Genomic DNA, 19,618 nt, shown 5'->3' with positions numbered 1-19,618 from the left:
GTAAAGTAACACACAGCGCCACTGGATTTGATAATACTGTACCTAACCAAAATCCGCAATATGGAAACAGAACCTGTGTAATTGTTGATAGATGATGTACTCGTAACATTTTTTCAAGACGAACTACAACATTTAAAAAATGACTTGTATGTACTTGATATCTCTAATCAATCCACGGGTTCCAGCACAAAACAAAACTAAAACGCATACCGTTTCGCGCTTCTTATTAGTTGCTCAAAAGTAATTTGACCGTATGAAATGCATAATATAAACCTAGAAACATATACGTGAGCAGTACTTAAGCACTGTAGTATCGGTGTTAAGACATACCTCTCAAATACTGTAAATCAAGTTAAAAATATCTCAAGACCGATTCTGGTCGTAATGAAACCATGTTTCGTGTATGTTTTCTTTTTCATCTTGAAATAACTCATTTCTAAATACCTTTTTCACTGTTAACATCTTGTAGCAACTTTGCGACAAAATATACACTCTGACAGTTCATCCTGCTACCAACATTAAATAAAACAAATCTTAAGATTTCTATATTTATGTCTTTATTTAGTGGTTTCATTCGAAGCTTACAATGTTTAGGGAGAAATGGAATACTGGTGTGTATTTTTTTCTTTAAAGTACCGAGACCAGCCATATACTGTATGTTTATGTTAAGATTTCCCTTCAGTGGTAAAATTAGATATGAATATTCAATACTTAAACGGGCACAGTTAAGACATTAAATATACATATACATATTGTATACAGTACAGTTTGCATACGGTAATATGTTTATGTTACGCGATTAAAAAATAAATAAATAAAACTGAAAGGTCCAGCACCAGCTGGATTCGAACACACAACCTGCCGGTTGGTAGTCACGCAACTAGACCAGTAGGCTACAAGACAGCTCGCATAAGCAGGCAGGCGAAACAGCCCTCCCGCAGTACACGGATATAATCATACCGTTATTAAATTCTTGAGATACGCGATTCCATATTATATTCCCTTTAAATCAAATTCTAAAAGTATGCTTGTTGACTCCGGTATCACGTTAGTTAAAGACTTCGAAGCTTACAATGTTTAGGGAGAAATGGAATACTGGTGTGTATTTTTTTCTTTTCATGATAGGTGTCGCATTTTAAATCATTTTCGTAGTTAGAAATTATGAAACGCCCTGTTAAAAGCAAGGAAGTTTTTATGCCCGTTGAAGTAAAACGAAATGCCTGACAAAGTATGGCTTGGACAGATTCCAAGTGCTTGTACAAATGTGCTAAAGAAATTATACTTTGAGTATACAGCTTGTCCAAAGTCATCCATTATTAATACAATTAGTAATATCTTCAGTAAAGGCTTTGATGCATAAATATTTCTGATAAAGTTAGGTTGTGTACTTTTGTCCAACTGAGCAATCTTGCTTTCATAAAATATACCAACATTTTAATGACTGATGATTAACATGCTGTAATACACAGTTCAAAATTAAAGGCTCAAATGCTGTACATGAGAGGTTAAGCTCCCCCTGGCGGTTTTACAAGGCGACGCCTGATAGTTAGTCACGTGACACACGTGAACCGCGTGATACCCCGGTGGGCGTGTCGCGGTATGCCGCGAAATACCTCACCCATTTTGAATGGCTGCATCTGTACAACGTCCCTGGAAAAGATATTTTATGAGTTGCGTGCAATCGGTATCTTTTACTTTAGGGATGGTAGTGGAAATAGCTTTAAAAATGTTTTCTAAAGAAGATTGTATTGCCAGGACCTGCCTTTAGCGCTCGGTAGCGATTACGCTGTTGATATAGATGGAGAAGAAATGTAAGATGAATTGATGATCTAAGATAAAATAGCCCTAACGCCTCCTGTAACAGTGTTTGTATTCATAGCAAGTAATATTCTTTTTCAAACCCGGACGTTGCTTTTGCATTAAGTGTTATGTAACCATTAGCAGTTTCGGTAGCTTCTGAAGAGCGCACTTTTCCAAACTGAAGCCTATAAGAACATTCTTCAAGATGCACCATGGCCCAGAATCGTTCATCGGGACTAGGATTATCAATTGAAAGTACTCCAAAATAAAATATTTTTTATTTAAAATTAAAAGAGTAGGCAAGTATTAAAACAACACCATAACTTCTCGACTTCCAATCTCTATCCTGGTTCAGGCCATGTCAAATGACATAATCAGTGGAGTCATGCTGAGTTTGTGAGTTTAAGCCTCACCTGGAGCAGCCTGGGTTTCTGTCTTCACAGGTAAACAGTGTTTTGTGTTATTTGCTAAATGGAGAGAGGATGCTGTGTTAATTGTTCTCCTCCTGGGAGAGGACAAGATGAGAAGTTCACGAGGCTGGTGGTAAATATCCTGTCCAGGAATATCGGGGCTGTAGGGGGTCAGATCTGTAGATGTAGTGAAGACATTAGTGGGGACGGTGTGTCTGCTCTCTGTGAAAGAGCCGGGCAGGAAGAATAATCTGTGGTCTGGGAAGAAGAGACCCTCGTTGGAATAGCGGCGCTCCTCACAGGAGAGAATGAAATCTTTTTTGAAAATCTTTTTCAGGGACGCTGATTGTTCTCTTTGGGTGAATTAAAAGCCCTTGCAGTGAGTGACCTCGTGGTGCAATGGTAGTGCGTCTGACTCCAGATCAGAAGGTTGCGTGTTCAAATCACGTCGAGGTCAGCTGATGTGTTTGTAGATGCTGCTGGTGCCGAACCCAGATTTTACACCACGCAGTTGCGTTTTATCTGTACACCACCTAGGTAATCTGAATGAAATAACAGAGCAGTACGGAACACCCAGTCAGGAGTTTATGCAGTGTTTCATCTTGAACACGACAAGAGAAAAGGCACACTGCACATCCGCGAAACATCACGTCCGACTTTAGAGACAGTGACATCAGAGAATGGAAGTTTCAGACCGCTTTTTTGTACAGTTTCAAGCAAACCTGAAAGTTAGGGAGTGTTTGGTCACTTTTGTATGAAAAAGTGTCTGAAGCCTGTAATTATAATTTGTCCTTTTTTAATTGTAGTTGAAATCCACTCCCATGTACCAAGACCTACAGTATATTCATGTTTGCTTAAATGATTAATGCTATAGGACATTAGCTGGTGTTTTTTGTAACGATTTGCTTTTTCATGCAGGAAAGAAAGGAAACCAGACCCAACGTTTGCTTTCAGGTGCGGTCTATTTACATTAGGACATCTATTTCTGAGGAGCCTGATTTAAATCACACAACCCCGGTAGAAGTCGAATCGACAATCTTATAAACCGAAATCAGACGCGTTATCCATTAAACCACTAGCCCGTCACATAACTGAATTGCGCTTTGGTGAGTTCAGCGCCGCTACTAGTACACCACCACATCTACAATTTGAGAGAAACGTGCTTTCTACATTTTTATCAGTTTTAAAAAATCATCACTTTTAAACAGACAAAGCATTTATGTGTCGCTCTGAATTTCTAATTGATTTAGAATTCAAAGAAAAAAGCGTTTTGTTCCACAACGGCGTGAAATGATCACGTCTTTCACTCTACTTCTCTCTTGTAGTAAAGCAGACCTTGCTAGGTGAGCATTTGCTCCGGTAAATTAGGTCACTTTTCACGTTAACTCACTTCTTCTAAACACAACATTTCCTGGTGCACGTTTTCTCCATGAAAAAAGACATTTAACCTTACGTGGTTTCTCATTTTTTTTCCATCAAATAGTACAGAAAGAAGAAAGAAAGAAAGGAAAAGTGTCGTAAATGAACTCTGTCGTCCGTGGGAGATGTCAAGCGCACTGGACATGAAAAGTGCCCGATAAAAGCCATTTCCGTACGTTTCTCTTAGTGTCGGGGCTCCTATTGAATGTAAAGGAGGCAACGTGCTCAGCCAGCCGATTCAACGCTTACTGAACGCAGGTGTCTCAGAGCGGTGTGTCCAATCGGCAGTAAAAGAGGAGAATTCTGCCGGCGCCGTGGCTTAGTTGGTTAAAGCACCTGTCTAGATAACGGGAAATCCTGGCTCCAAATCCCAGCAGTCCATCGCCTGTGTTGCACTGGACACCCTGTAGATCATCAAAAAAAAATATTGAGCTCATTAGTAATGAAACTGCCGGATAAAAGCCATTTCACATCCTTTCTCAACTTGCTCAGCGAGCAGGCTCACCGCACACTGAACAAAGATGTGACAGAGTGGTGTGTCCACCTGGCTGTAAAAGGGAAGTACTTTGCTGGCGTTGTGGCTTAGTTAGTTAAAGCGCCTGTTTAGTAAACAGAAGATCGTAGGTTCAAAACCCAGTGGTGCCTTTCTTCCTGTCTTCTCGCACTGCTTATTGTTATAGACAACATGCTTCTGCATTATGTTTAAAGGAAGTGTTCATTTAGTTTTTGGCACAACTTGTTTTTCAAGAAATCCACACATTGCGAAAGAGAAAGTGCTCATCTTTCTTATCAATGCAAAATAATTACTGCCAGCTGGCAAGAAAATGACAACGATTTGTTTTTACTTTAGCCAAAAATCTGTGAATGTAGAAGAATACGACATGTGTCAGTTTCTATGGCACACTCAGTCAGGGTGTCCTTCAGTTAAACACAACGTTGGTAGATCAAACGCACCCAGAGACACACTTCGAATTAATCCGATCTTAACATTACCTTCGCTAAATGTGATTGAGTTTCTTTGCACGTCCTTAGCCATCTTGATGTTTGGAGAGATTTTCAACTTTTGACACGAGTCAAACTACAAGTAAATAGTTGAGTACCTAAGTCAATATCACCGGGAATGTGAATATAAATGTTAACATCAATATTTCTGCTGTCTCCTGAGAAACACAAGTATAGAGTCAAAACACAATAAATAATGCTAAAAAATTATTCAGTTAACACCCAGATGTGACAAAACACATTTAAGACTTACATCCCCTTTAAATATGTATTTCCTTAAAATCAGTTCTCTTCCCTCCCCAGGATACCTGCAAATTCACTATAGATACATATTAAAAGCTGTGTGTAAGTCTTACATGTGTTCTGTCACATCTGGGTGTTAAATTAATAGATGTGTTGTGTTATTTAATATGATTTGACTCCAGGCTTGTGTTTCTCCAGAGACAGCAGAAATATTGGGGATTTGCGGCTACAGAAAATAATGTGAACTTTACAGGCAAAAATAAGGTTACGTTAAAGAAACAAAAACTTATTGTCACCCTTTTCAACGTGATTTTTTAAGACATTTGTTCGGAATAGTATATCTTCTCGTGTCTGTGGCTGTTATCCTACAATAACGGTGGTGAAATAGCAGGAATGTGCGGAAAGAATCGGAGATAGAACAGAAGACCAGTCATCCAGTCGATAGTAAGGTTGTGTAGGACCTCACATACTACGATGTCAGTGTTGAGTAGTGTGGTTTAAAAGCTTTTTCACGAACCAGGAAGGAGTAGAAATCTACAGTCTTCTGATCCGTAATCAGACACGTTATCCATTGTGCCATTGGCGTTTGTATTGCATTCCTATCCAGCACCACATTGAGTTCAGAGCCGCTACTATTCATGTGTGTTGTACGTGTGTCTAGTTACTACGTCTTTCATTATGTCTGGTTTAAAATAATGTATCTTTAAAACAGACAAAGGGTTTATGAGTCAGCCTGAAATTCACACACGAAGAATAAACAATATCGCGTTTAAAAAGAATACAGAGATGCCGGCGATAGATAACGGAGCATCTTAAGTGCGCGCTATCACTGAACTAAACTCCCGATCGTTAAGTTTGTCAGCGGCTTTTTAATTGTGTTAGGAAGAGCAAACAGTCCACAGTGTACATTTTAAAGGTCTAAGCAAAACAATCAGACGTGAGGATTATCCAGAACAGGAGCCTTTACTTCTTTGTATACTGAGCTTTCGGGTTAACATCAAAGTAAAAGACAAATTCGCAATTTTCACTTTTTGATTAAGGAACAAGAAAACACCATCCTTCGAGCTGGATTCAAACCAGGGACATAAGAAATGCCCACTGTTTTTGTCTACAGTCTTAAGATCTAGCAATTGAGCTATCAAGAGGTCGGAAAGTAAACGCTTTGTCACACATGTAGCCCAATGTAGTGTAGTGTTCCTCTATTTAAATCCGAGTTCGACGTCAAAATACTCACTCCCATAGTCTCGTTCAGAAGAAGAAATGGACCAGAGTTCTTATAAAATGTTTGAAGGGACATCAGTGCAGGCTGAAATTGACCCTTTTTCTATTGGGATCAGGATCATATAAAACCTTTCTTTTGGATTGAGAAGAGGATCATGGAGACACTCAAAACATCCCTGTCTTTGCTTCTTTCAAGGATGAATGGAGTATTGAGCTGCAAGCATCGGTTTAAATCAAAACTCTCTGCTACTGCAGTTGCTTGTTTGAGAGTTTCTTCAAATCTTTCAACTGAACGTTGATATCAAGGGATATTGACAGTTATATCATAGGGACTTTGGTTTTCTTTTGATCGAAAATTGTATTAAAATACAAGCCTCTTTCACAGTTGTATAATACTTTCCCTTGCATCCTCAGATCAAATTTCTAAATACCACAAAGTTACAACATATGGAATAGCATTTATTTTAAAATGTATTTTAAAACTAGCATTTATTTAGAGCTATATTTAGAGCTTAGTAAAGATAGCATTGCTAATATTGATGGAGTAGAAATGTAAGATGAATTGACAGCTTTTTCTGAACTTAAAAAGTCCTACAAAGCCTCCTGTAACAGGTAAGGACTCATAGCAAGACATTGCTATTGCATTGCGCATTTTGCAGATACGACCAGTTTCTGCTTCTGGTGAGTGCATCTTTTCCAAACTGAAATTAACAAGAACATTTTCAAGATGTGCCATGTCCCTAAATCGTTCATCAGGACTACTATTAATATCAGGTGAAAGCAGTACAAAGCATCAATTTAAGCTAAATATTAAGAGACTATATCTGTCAGCTACTGCTGTAAGCCATGTTCAGCCAACGCTAGAAATATTACTGCTCTACTACAGTAGCTAAAGAAAGCAAGTCCGACTTAGAAACGGATCACAAGTCGAAAACATAAACCAACAAGGATGGGATTCAAACCCACGCGTGCAGAGCACAATGGATTAGCAGTCCATTGCCTTAACCACTCAGCCACCTCGTGATGAGGGCCACCCCACTTGGGCATGATTTTCCTCGGCGACCAGGCTCAGCGCACATCGACCTCAGATGCCTCAGAGCGGTGTGTCCAAGCGGCTGTATAAGAATAGGTAATAGGTTTATTCCATGTTATTCCAATAGGTTTATTCCATTGAGGGTGGGTACCCACCTGTATAAGAATAGTGTTCTGCTGGTGCTGTGGTAAAGCTGGTTAAAACACCTGTTTCATAAAGAGGAAATCCTGGATCCGAATTCCAGCGGTACCTTTTTTCCCATCTTGTTTTACAGAACATGTAATTTGGGACACTCAAAAAGGTCTTGATTTGGTTTAATGCCTTTATTCATTTCCTTTGCAGAACAACTTGTTTTTTTTAATCATATAGCTTGCGAAAGGTGAAATGCGAGTGAATTGTTTTGTTCACCAAAAGTATGTAAATGAAAAAGGTGTAAGCATTTCTGTGGTGCAATTGGTTAGCATGTTCAGCTATTAACCCCAATGTGGGTTTTTTGATCCCACCCAGGGACGCACTTCTTCCTATAGTAAACATTATCACTCCAAAAATTTAATTTTTCCGCAAAACCTGAACTATTTTGATATTTGCAGTAGTAAACCATTACTACCAGTACCAGAGTCAACATTACCGGGAATTTTCAATAATTACGGACATAAAAACTCTCTTGTTTTTAACAGAGCGTTTCATAATTTCTAACTATGAAAATTATTTAAACTGCGACACTTATCATTCATCTTTTATATAGCATTTTAAGCGAATAGGTAATTAGATTGTTCATAAACCTAATTGCTTTTTCTACATAAACACAGTATGATTGCTCTCTGAAAATGCCTTTTCTTTATATTTAGGCTCAGATTTCAACTATAGATCGTATTATTATAAACTTTCTTGGAAAAATGTCTTTTATGTAAACCATTTTTGCTATTAATTCATTTAGGGCTAGAATACGTTCATTGTCTTCCAATCGAGTCGAGTTGACATTGGAAGCTTGCCACGCCCGGACTGTTACACCAACACATTAGCATGTTAAAGCGATTTCATTGAGGAGCCTAGCTTTCTTAACTAGTAAGTACTGTACTTCCTACTTTGAAAATACCTGTGAAACCGGTTTAATTTGTCACAGCCAGCACTCCCGCAGAGAGGGGGGTTGTACTCGTTAATGTCTTAGCACAAAGCAGAAACTTCTTGTATTTTCCGATGACATACAAGTGGAAAGATTACAGATTTGAATCGTCTTTTTTTTGAACCAGGGAAAATCTGATCATGTTTCTCTATAACAATAATAAAAAACTTTCTTTTACATTATTTTGCATATCCCGCTTACACATCGCACGACTTTAATGAATCTATTCTTTATTAATACTAAATAAATAATACTAAAAATACTACAGCAAAGAGGTCACTTGATTTTTGGAATAATTCCAAATAGCACAATGATCCACTGGCATCCCTGAAGTCTGTTTAGTCCATAATCTTCCAAATACAATCACTAAGCAATTATAAGAATTATACCATCCTATTTCTTTGTGATGTCCTGTAAAAACTAAACCTATTTTTATAAGGCTTTTACTCAAAAGATTTCCAAACACACAAAGCATTTGTGAAGTACTATAGTATTTCTAAAGGTTACTGGTACAACATCGATCATTAAAGCTTAACCATAAAGTTTAGATTGCTGACTATGGACTAACTACATTAACTAACTGCAATGCAACAGTATACATTTTACAAGTAAGAATATCTGGTTGAATTCTTGCATTTGTAGCCAATTTAATGCGAGAGATTTTAAGTTTTAACAGAAGAAAACTACGAATATGAAAACATCCATAACAACAAAAATTACTGTGCAAATATCAAAAGGCTACTTCAGTAATGAAATAATAATCACAGTAGAAACCAGACACTGTTTACACCATATTGTTAAGAAAGACTCAAGACAGAAATGTTCATGTACAGCTGGAAAAAACAGCTTCTAAAACAACAGTGAAGGCTGCAACATTACGCCCATGCTTTTCCACACTTGTAAGGATAACCTTAACCTTAGGCTGTTGAGTCCAATCAATTAAAGCTGGAGTTCTGCAGGTTGTACAGGCTTAAAAGGTAGATCGGTAGTTTATCTGCAATATAGTCCAGTACTTTAGGTGTTTCTTGGTTTAATTTTCCTGCTTATTACTTACTTTCCTACATTTCCAATGCAGTTCACTATCATTATACACAAAAGCCAAACCATAAACTTTGAAGCTAGCAGTCTTCAAGAAAACACCTGTTGGTGTTAAATGGTGAGGTTTTATTATAATCTAGGGTATGAAAACAAACTAGCTACATTTTTTAACACACTTTATAATACACCACTTTTTTGTTGTATCCCAAGTGATTTGAAGCATTTCTGTTTTAATTGAACTTCTAGATTTCTCCAATGCTTGTCATATGCTAAAAGAATAGCTTATAACAGGAAATGCAAAGTCTGTTTTTTTAAAAAAGCTCCTTTAAAGCCTGTGCCCCAGAAGGTCCATTTATGTTGAGCTGTGAAAGTGCTTTACAGTTAAAACCTTGTGTAAATGGTTAAAAGCAATGATCCAGGGACCAAAGGTGATTCAGGAGCCTAGAACCAATATTTGTGTGCTCGGTGCAGTCACATGTTGAAATTTGTTCCCCGTTTTTGAAAAAGTCCCACTGTATGCTGTTCCTTTTATTTACAATAAGAATCTAGGAACCTCTAGGAGACATCAACTGCAAAGTGACATGACTGAGAGCCTCTTGAGTCCTGCAGATACAGGTACCTCATAATTTTAATTAAATCAAATGTGTACTGTACGTGTAAAACTGAAACTGACCTAACAATCATCACCTTTTCTGCAGAGCGTGTTTAATTGTACTGTTTCAGCACATCAGTTTTTTTTCCCCCACAAACTTTCCAGAGGAGCTATAAATATTTTAAATAAATACACACAGTATTGCTCATAAGGTCTGCTATTTGAGGTCCAGTTATTTAGATGCATACATCTTTTTTTATCTCAGCTTTTCAGCTGAGATACACAGATCATACATAGACAATGCAGTAAAAAAATCAAGTATTTAATCATTAGGTATAACAGTTTCCCTTTAGGCCTCTGAAAACACCACCTTCTACCTTGTGAATACCAGTACCTCCTAATTGTCTAAAGGCTTTATTTCTTAAGAGCATGACATTAAAAACTGCTAAACTTTACAGCTGCATGTTTGCTTGCACCATTCCAATACCTCTCAAGCAGTGAAAACAAATAACCTGCTGCAAAGCTGCTTATTATGGAGAAAAAAATCTCAGTTACATTCCCAGATCATAATCATTAGCTTTCCCAGCTGCAAATAACTACAGGTGCAAAGAGACAATGTTCAGACACTCAAAACAACCTGCTTTTTTGGTAATTATATGATGATTAATATTACTAAGTAATATTCTTTAGTATAAAAGTTTTTTATAATTGTTATAGAGAAACATGATCAGATTTTCCCTGGTTCAGAAAAAAGACGATTAAAATCTGTAATCTTTCCACTTGTATGTCATCGGAAAATACAAGAAGTTTCTGCTTTGTGCTAAGACATTAACAAGTACAACCCCCCTCTCTGCGGGAGTGCTGGCTGTGACAAATTAAACCGGTTTCACAGGTATTTTCAAAGTAGGAAGTACAGTACTTACTAGTTAAGAAAGCTAGGCTCCTCAATGAAATCGCTTTAACATGCTAATGCGTTGGTGTAACAGTCCGGGCGTGGCAAGCTTCCAATGTCAACTCGACTCGATTGGAAGACAAAGAACGTATTCTAGCCCTAAATGAATTAATAGCAAACATGGTTTACATAAAAGACATTTTTCCAAGAAAGTTTATAATAATTCGATCAATAGTTGAAATCTGAGCCTAAATATAAAGAAAAGGCATTTTCAGAGAGCAATCACTGTTTTTATGTAGAAAAAGGGATTAGGTTTATGAGCAATCTAATTACCTATTCGCTTAAAACACTATATAAAATAAAGTTTATTTGAATGATATGAATGATAAGTGTCGCAGTTTAAATAATTTTCGTAGTTAGAAATTATGAAACGCTCTGTTAAAAGCAAGAGAGTTTTTATGTCCGTTGCAGCAAAAGAAGATGCCTGAAAAAGTAGGGCTTGGACAGATTCCAAGTGCATTTTTGCAATTTACGTTGCATTGTCCAATGTGCTGCTGTAATACAGTTTAAAATACAGTAAGTCTAAACTGTATCAGCTTTATTTATGGGTTGCAATTTAGAAAAAGTCAAAAACCGCACTCAAAATGCAATTTAGAGCTTTCTGGAAAGAGGAGACACCCAAATTAATAATGTAACATGCCACTGTTTGTGCATGAACAAAGTGATACTGCAATTTTCCTTAGATACGCGATTAAAAAAAATAAATTTTTTGAATCCCCGGCGGAACACATTCCATAAGAATCAACGCTTTTATATATCGCCTTTAAACACATATATTTAAACATGTGTTTACGATTTAAATCAAAACGCAATTCAAATCAATATATATGTTTATTTTGTAACGCATAGGTGACTATTCATTGTTATTAAAAAGACTTAAATTCAATCATGTTGTGATATTTAGAAATATAAATTTGTTTGGTGCGAGTGAGGTTTTATTTCATCTCTGACCAAGGGAAACGTTTAATTTTTTCAAAGAAATGTTTGTTAAAGCAATAAGTCAGAGTTATAGTGGGATTCAATCACAGACCATGTGACATGGGAATCAGCAACCTAACCCACAGCGCCAACGGCAAGGTCACATGCAGAGTGCTGAAAAAGCACTACAGAAACATTATCGACAGACAATGTACAGCATGTACTATTCTTGTGTTGCGGTACATGAATATAATTATATCGTTATTAATTTCTTTAGATACGCGATTCAATATTATATTCCCTTTTAATCAAATTCTAAAAGTATGCTTGTTGACTCCGGTATCTCTTTAGTTAAAGACTTCGATGCTTAAAATGTTTAGGGAGAAATGGAATACTGGTGTGTATTTTTTCTTTAAAGTACCAAGACCAGCCATATACTGTATGTTTATGTTCCAAAATGAATATTGTTTATGGCCTTCACACGCGTTACAGTATGCTCCTATTATTTTTATGCTCAGCTACTAAGATTTCCTTCAGTGGTAAAATTCCATATGAATATTCAATACTACAACGGGCACAGTAAAGACGTTTACTGTAAATCTTTCTACGACAGACCAATGGACCACGAGTGCCCCTGTCGGTCAACCAATCACATACCGCAGTACCGCGCGTCATCGAGCGTCACAATGTATGACGTCGTAGCCAATTACCTCCGGTACGTGTGTGTACCGCGCACTTTGTACCGCTGCATCTGTATGTGTGTATTAATGATGATAGCACTACTGAATACTAGTATTCATGTGAGAATTAGTGATGATAGAGCTACTTTTAATTTTGGTTTTAATTCTAGTATTCATGTTAATATTAGTGATAATCATAGTGTTAGTGTCAGAATATTAAGACTCATTGTCATGTTATTTCTTTTGATAGTATTATTGTTATTATTGGTATTATTAGTGTACTGCTAAGTTTGTGTTATTGTTAGTAATAATGATACTGTAAGCCTTAATTGCAGTGTTACTGTTGTAATATTGGCCGTATTTGTGTGTTAGTTATAGTGTAACTGTAGGTAAGAGTGTAGGTAAGGCCCCGGCTGCCCTGTGGTGGCTCGGGGAGGGCCTGTGGGTCGAACTGGAGGGGCTGCTCTAGGTTGAGGAGAGCCGGGTGCGGCCCAGGGCTCAGAATGCGATGTTGCCTGGAGTTGCTTGACTGCCTGGAGTTGTACGATGAGGTCCTGGCCAAGATTGGATTGGAGGCAGCATATGTGGGATTAGTGAGTCACTGAAACCCCTCCCCTTGTCCAGCTTACACTGTGGTATCGGGGCGGTACAGGGGCTGGGGTGACTCTCCTGACCCCCTCAGCTTTCCAAGATACCTGCGCCACCCCACTCAACCTGGAAATCTCCCAGATCCAAGGGGAGAGAGACAGGAGCTGGGCTGGGACACCAGCCTGCTGTTATTTCAAGTGGGTGGCTGAAAAACACACCACTTACAGATCACCAGTAGGGGGCATCATAGAGTGGGTGGTGAGACTCTTGGTCATCGATGGCAACAGTGGGGTTACTCCCCCTCTCTCTAATGGCTCTATTAACAGTGGGGTGTCTCTCTCTCTCTCTATTGGCTCTATTAACAGTGGGGTGACCCCCCTCCCCCTCTCTTTTGGCTTTAGAGATACCACAGTTCCACCCCTAGGTTGCATCTCCTGTCTGGCGCTGTGGAGGTATGATGATGATGATTCACTGTCTTTGTTCTCTCTCTTTGGTACAAGAGTTGGTACTGAGTTCGTGAAGTTTAACAGAGGATATGATAAGAAATTTTACCAAATCCCAAAATTAAAACAGTGAAGACAACAGGCAACACAACGAGAGCTCTGATAATGGAGGTTTGGTTTGACGGCAGCAGACATGGTCAGGACATCTTGCCTGATTCTCTCTCCCCATTTTCTTAGGATTTTCCCTTCCAGGGCACAGGAATCATGAAGCAGGATGACTAGGAGGAGGCGAAGGAGACACTGAAGTCTTACTTCGAAAACACGAAGGTCAGGTGTCACTTCTCTGAGGTGGACAAGTGCTTCTGCCAGTCTGCAGCAGAGCTCGACCTCATCCTGCAGAACAACCTGGGAGTCCCTGTAGCTGAGGTCTGTGAATAGCAGGTTAATTTTTTCTCTTTGTAGTAGTCTTAGGACAGTCTGACTTGTTGTGGGACTCAGCAGGAACAGAAAGGTCTTCTGTGTGTCTTCAGTCTCCACAGCCAAGGAGACGCACGATCCAGATGGGTGAGGCTGTTAAAGAAAACAAGATGTTCATCCCTCCCTCTCCTGGACCTCGGCGCCCCTGGGCCCTCCCTCCTCAATCATCTGAGCTCAGAGAAACCCCTGGTGACTGTGCCATGCCGCCCCCATCAACCCCTGGAGGAGCCCCCTCCTTTGAGTAACTTCAGAGTTCCTGAGACTCAGAGACAGGTGAGAAGTGAACAGAACCTCTGTCCTTGTGTGGCGTCACCTGTACAGGCTTTTATTGGACACACTGTATAAACTCATCTGGACAGACTCTTACTAGATACACTGTATAGTCTCATCTGGACAGACTCTTATTGGACACACTGTATAGAAGGAGATGGAACAGATGAAGCAGGAGGTGGAGAAGAGGAGATGGGAAGTGGAGAAAAAGAACAGTTGTACAGTTGTTCTCTCAAGAATATAAATACTCTACAACAAATACATGAGCTCTATCAATAATACAGATAAGATAATATATCAATAATATCAATCTTCTGTAAGATCAAAATAGACTAGATGAGAAATTGAAATTGAGATTTTTTCCTGAGTGTACATGGTTTACTTGTTTATAGTGTGTAAACATTTCTATGAAGAAAGAAGCTGGTCCCACCCTGAGCATGACAATAATGATTCAAAATCCAAACCCACAAGTCTATTAAGTACCCAACTCGTAAAAACACAGAATACCCTCATATCAAGCTTCACTAACATTTTTTATTATTTTTTTTTATAACTACAAAGCAGATGGAGCCACCCCTTAATTGATTCAAACACCAGATTTGTTAAAATTCCACATACCTATTTATATTTATTTCTAACAGCACCGGAGAAGCTGATGTCAAAAACAGTTATTTTACAAACCAGAAACATTTTAAAAAGGACAAAGGAACACAAGGAGCCCACAGTTTCTGGTACTTCAAGTTTGAAAAACCGGATTGATTAACCAGCACACAAATGGATAAACTCCCCACTTGATTGACAGCAGGCTGTGATTCGGTGAAAACTACCAAGAATGAGAGCGGAGACTGTGATTGGACAATTCTTTGTAAATAATTGGGAGCCATACAGGCTTTGATTGGCTAAGGCTACCAACAATGAACTGAGACCCAGGGCTGCAAGTGTATAATGTGGGAAGATTTTCATCAGGTGTATCTGTGTTCAAGTCCTGGTGTGAATATGTTGAATGCAGGTGTGGCCTTCTGTTTAGACTCTGCAGCGCTCTGGTTGTCAGCTAGCTCTCTAGGAAGAACGGCATAGAGACAGGAACTACAATTTGCCTGCATTATGCACAGAATGACTACGTTGGTCTAGCAGTTAGGATTCCTGGTTTTCACCCAGGTGGCCCGGGTTCGGCTCCCAGTATAAGAATGCCTCTCTGTTGCCTTTTGGTTTCCAAATGAGCAGCTCAGTTTAGAAAAGAGCAGTGTAGAGCACCGTGAGGTCTGCAAAAACGTGTAATAATAGCGATCACTTGTTTCAGCCAGATTTTGTACTGAAGCCCTTAAATTTTGCCAGGTGGGAAGGGGTAACTTGTATAAAGTATTGAACTTCAAGAAATTTACTCGTCAAGGTAATATTTTTCCACATTGTAGCCATTTCTCCACTTCTGTACCCTGACTTTCTCTATTGCTAGAGAGCTGTAGAATCTGGAGTCACTTATCCAGCTCTGGGAACAGTGTCTAGATGACAGGTTTCTGACAGAGGCCAGCAGGTTTTGTGCCAAAATATCTTGATATTTGGAGCTAGTCATTATCCTATGTATTTTGACTAGAGCCCCTGTCCCAGCTGAAGAAAAGCATCCCCAAAGCATGATGCTTCCACCACCAAGTGGTGTGTGATGATGGGCTGTGTTGCACCAAACATATCTTTTAAACTTAAGGCCAAAAGGCTCACCCTTTGTCTTATAAGACCATAAGACATTTTTTAGGGTGACTGAATGCATTTTATTGCAAAATTTAGATTTATTTTTTTGTGAAAAATGGCTTCTGTCTTGCCTCCTACCCCATAGCCCAGACGTGCAGAATATGGGAGATTGTTGTCACATGCAAGGAGTGACCAATACCCACCAAAAAGTCCTGCAGCTCTGTAGGCCTCTGTAGCTTTCTGTAGGCCTCTTGGTAGCTTCCCTAATACGTTTTCTCCTTGTCCCATCATTAACTTTGGAGGGTTGTCCTGATCTTGTCAATGTCCCTGTGGTGCCACATTTGATGATAATCTTCACAGGGCTCCATGGTACATCCAATGCCTTTGATATTCTTTTATACCCCTCTCCTGATCAGTACCTTTCAACAATAAGATCCCTTATATTTTTAATCACCTCCTTGAGGACCATGGCTATCCCAGTAGACTTCAACCACGAAAGTTACAAGGAAGTCCTACAAGAACAGCTGATTTTTATTTGGGGTTAATCATAATCACTTTCATTAATGGCAGGTGTATGCTACTTAACTTTGGACATGATTTTGAATGTGATTGGTTAACTCTGAACACAGCTACAGCCCCCATTATAAAAGGGTGTGCACACTTATGCAACCAGAGTGTTGTAGGTGTCACGCCCTCTGCAGCCAGAGGGTGCTCCTTCTCTGTCCTGTATCTCATTTCCGGTTATTTGTTGTCCTTCCGGTATTTCTCTCTCTCTGGGGCTATATATTTCCGGGTCTTGCACTCTGCCCTGGCTCAACATTGATGTTCAGATGTCCTGAGACCCATCTAGCACCAGGTCATCCCACGTCCGCTACCTGAGGGCATTGGTTTCTATACGGCACTCCTGAACTCTTTGCACGAATGAGCCCGGGCTAACTCTCCGTTCCGCTGCTACGCATATGGGTCTTTTTCCACTCTCCTGCTCTCCACGGTTAGTCCCTTTGGACGTCTGTGACAGTAGGTTTTTTAATTTCAATGATTTTTCCTAATAATTATCTGTTTTCTCTTGAATTTTGTTGGTTGCAAGGTCACATTAAAGATGGAAAAATGTCTGACATGATTTATCTTGATTTCTGGTAACAGTACACAACAAGCAGTGAGCAGCTCACATAGCTTTCAACTCAGTGCGGAGTCCAGAGGGAGGCTTCGCTCGCTGAATGATGTCTCAAGAAACCCTGGTTGAGATTCAACAGGTGTCTAATAATCACGTTCAAAAAGGTGCCGAAAAGTTTCTTTTTTAACATAACCTTACATTTACCCATACAGTACAATGTATTTTCTGTACCCTCAAATCCCCAATGTTACTACTTTCTCCTGAGAAACACAAGTATAGAGTGAAATCATAATAAATTATACAACAAATCTATTCAAACGCCCAGATATGACAGAACACATTTAAGACTTTCACCCCTTTAAATATGTATTTCCTTAATTTCAGTTCTCTTCCCTCCGCAGAATACGGGAAAATTCACTATCGCATATTAAAGGCTGTACAGTACGTACTCAATTGTTTAACAAAAACAATCACATTTCCTGCAAATATCAAGTGGGTTAAGTTTTTGCTAAGAAATCCAATTAAGTAGAGAAGAGATTGAGATTAAGTAGAGATTCTTTATACCACCTCCTTAATACTTTTCACTGAGATGCCTTATGTAGCAGAGAGGTCATTAAAGAGATTAAGGATGTGTAATATTTCTGCTTTTACATGAAATATATTCAGCTACAGTAGACTTATTTAAAATCCAAGACTTACAAGAATCTATTACAGACAGAGATTAAGTGTTTCTAACTTGATTTTCCGAAGTTATTGACTAAGAGGATTTATAATTACTGTTCGGAATGTTTGAGCATTTGTTATTTACTTAGAGGTTGAATGTTACAATGTGTAAATGAAGGTAAAATAAATTCTGATATAACATGTATAAAAGAGTAACATAAAGTATAAATACAATATCAAGAAATAAATATCTGATGCTTTTTAAATGTTCCAATATCTAATAATTGAACTGGTTCCTCAATGTCAATTTAGGGTACCACAGGGATCAGTGCTGGGGCCAATATTGTTCTCTCTGTACATGCTGCTGCTAGGTAGGATAATCCAAAAACATAATATTAACTTTTATTCATATGCTGATGACACTCAAATAAACATTTTGTTTACACCTAACGACAACTCGTCTATTATCACTTTATTTAATTGCATTAATGAAGTAAAGACTTGGATGTGTGAAAACATTTTGTTACTCAACTCTGATAAAACAGGTTCTGTTGTTTGGTGGCTACAATACTGATAGGACTACTATAACTTCAGCACTTAACTCAGAGGATTCAAAAATTTGCCTCAAAGACTCAGCACATAACCATATTAGACACAAGGCTCTCGCTTAACTCTCATGTTAAAAGAGTATCAAAACATGCTTCCTACAGTTAAGAAAAATTGCAAAACTAAGGCAGTTTCTCTCCACTCAAGACACAGTGAAATTAATGCATGCTCTTGCATACAGCAGGTTAGACTACTGCAATGCCCCACTATCAGGTAGCAAAGACCTTTAGAGACCGCTGTGTATAAGCCCCACATAAGTGATGTGAACAAACAGCGTTTTACAAAGGAGCTGCTTTGGAGTCGACAAAGCTCATCTTGGTCTCTCTGCACAGCCAAATTTCAAGTGATCAGCTCCATGTACAGAAGGAAAGTGCATTTGGTACGAGATGCCATGAAACACCAGAAATACATTGACAAAAGATGGCCTGTCACTAGGGACCTTTATACAGTTGAGAAGCATGGGAAAAAAGGTGGCTTGTTTCCGCTTGTTAAACCTTCCGTTTAGGCGAAACCACTACAGTATGGAAAGCTTCAGACACTACTGCTGCTGCTGCTGGTGACTCTTGTTGTGAATGCAAGGAGCTGCATCTCCAACATCCCTAACTTCCACTCGATAATCTACTGGACACACCTGCCCCTCAAAGAGTCAGTGGAAAGACCCCCGAGTGGGAGTAATGGAAGGCAAAAGAGAAAGGGGTCTTTCTCTTCTTCTCACAAGCCGTGGGACACAACAGACATACAGAAGGTGCTGCAGCACCATTTTCATAAGATGCAATTATGTTGGATGAAATTGTCGAGCTGCTTCAACCTCTGGGAAAGGAAAGGCAGCCTCAGACATGCCCACAGCCACGCCGGCTCGTAGTCGGGGAAGATTTTTCCCCAAATCACCTCCAAGACCGGTGCCCTGAACTGCTTTGCCACAATCAGCCTGTGGAACACGCTGTTGGTGCACCCCAGGAGGCTCACCCCATGGTCCCCCCACTTCACTGTCATCTCCCTGAGCCATGCACCGGTCACAGCTTCTCCAGCCAGCTGTCCAGGAGGCTGAGCTTGAGCTGCTCAAAGTCCTGGCGGATCTAACTGCCAGACAGCTCATCGTCAACCTCCCGCACAGTGTCGACAATAGCTTGAGCAGGTAGAAAGCCATCCTTTATTTCGTAAAGAAGATCCCTGAACTTAGACAATTCAGCCTCATAGAAACATCTACGCCATCGAGACCTGAGCCGGGTGGTTGAGGAACAGAGGCTGCTCAAGCAGCGGGGCTCTCATCTTTAGCATGTAGGAGACATGAACTCCCCCCATGCCAGCAAGACTTCCCTGTAAAAGTGGGGCAGGTGTTCCAC

The 19,618-nt window shown here is 39.3% G+C and overlaps 1 non-coding gene across 1 annotated transcript; it reads left to right on the top strand.

Moving 5' to 3' along the window:
* Positions 1-2,595: 2,595 nt before the first annotated feature.
* Positions 2,596-2,667, top strand: trnaw-cca (transfer RNA tryptophan (anticodon CCA)). The gene has a single exon. It is a non-coding gene; the product is annotated as a tRNA-Trp (tRNA).
* Positions 2,668-19,618: the final 16,951 nt, after the last annotated feature.

Source organism: Lepisosteus platostomus, chromosome 5 (genome assembly GCF_059453375.1).
Source record: "Lepisosteus platostomus isolate fLepPlt1 chromosome 5, fLepPlt1.hap1, whole genome shotgun sequence".
Lineage (NCBI taxonomy): Eukaryota > Metazoa > Chordata > Actinopteri > Semionotiformes > Lepisosteidae > Lepisosteus > Lepisosteus platostomus.
The sequence above is the reverse complement of the archived record's forward strand: the minus strand, read 5'-3'. Positions and strand labels throughout refer to the sequence as shown.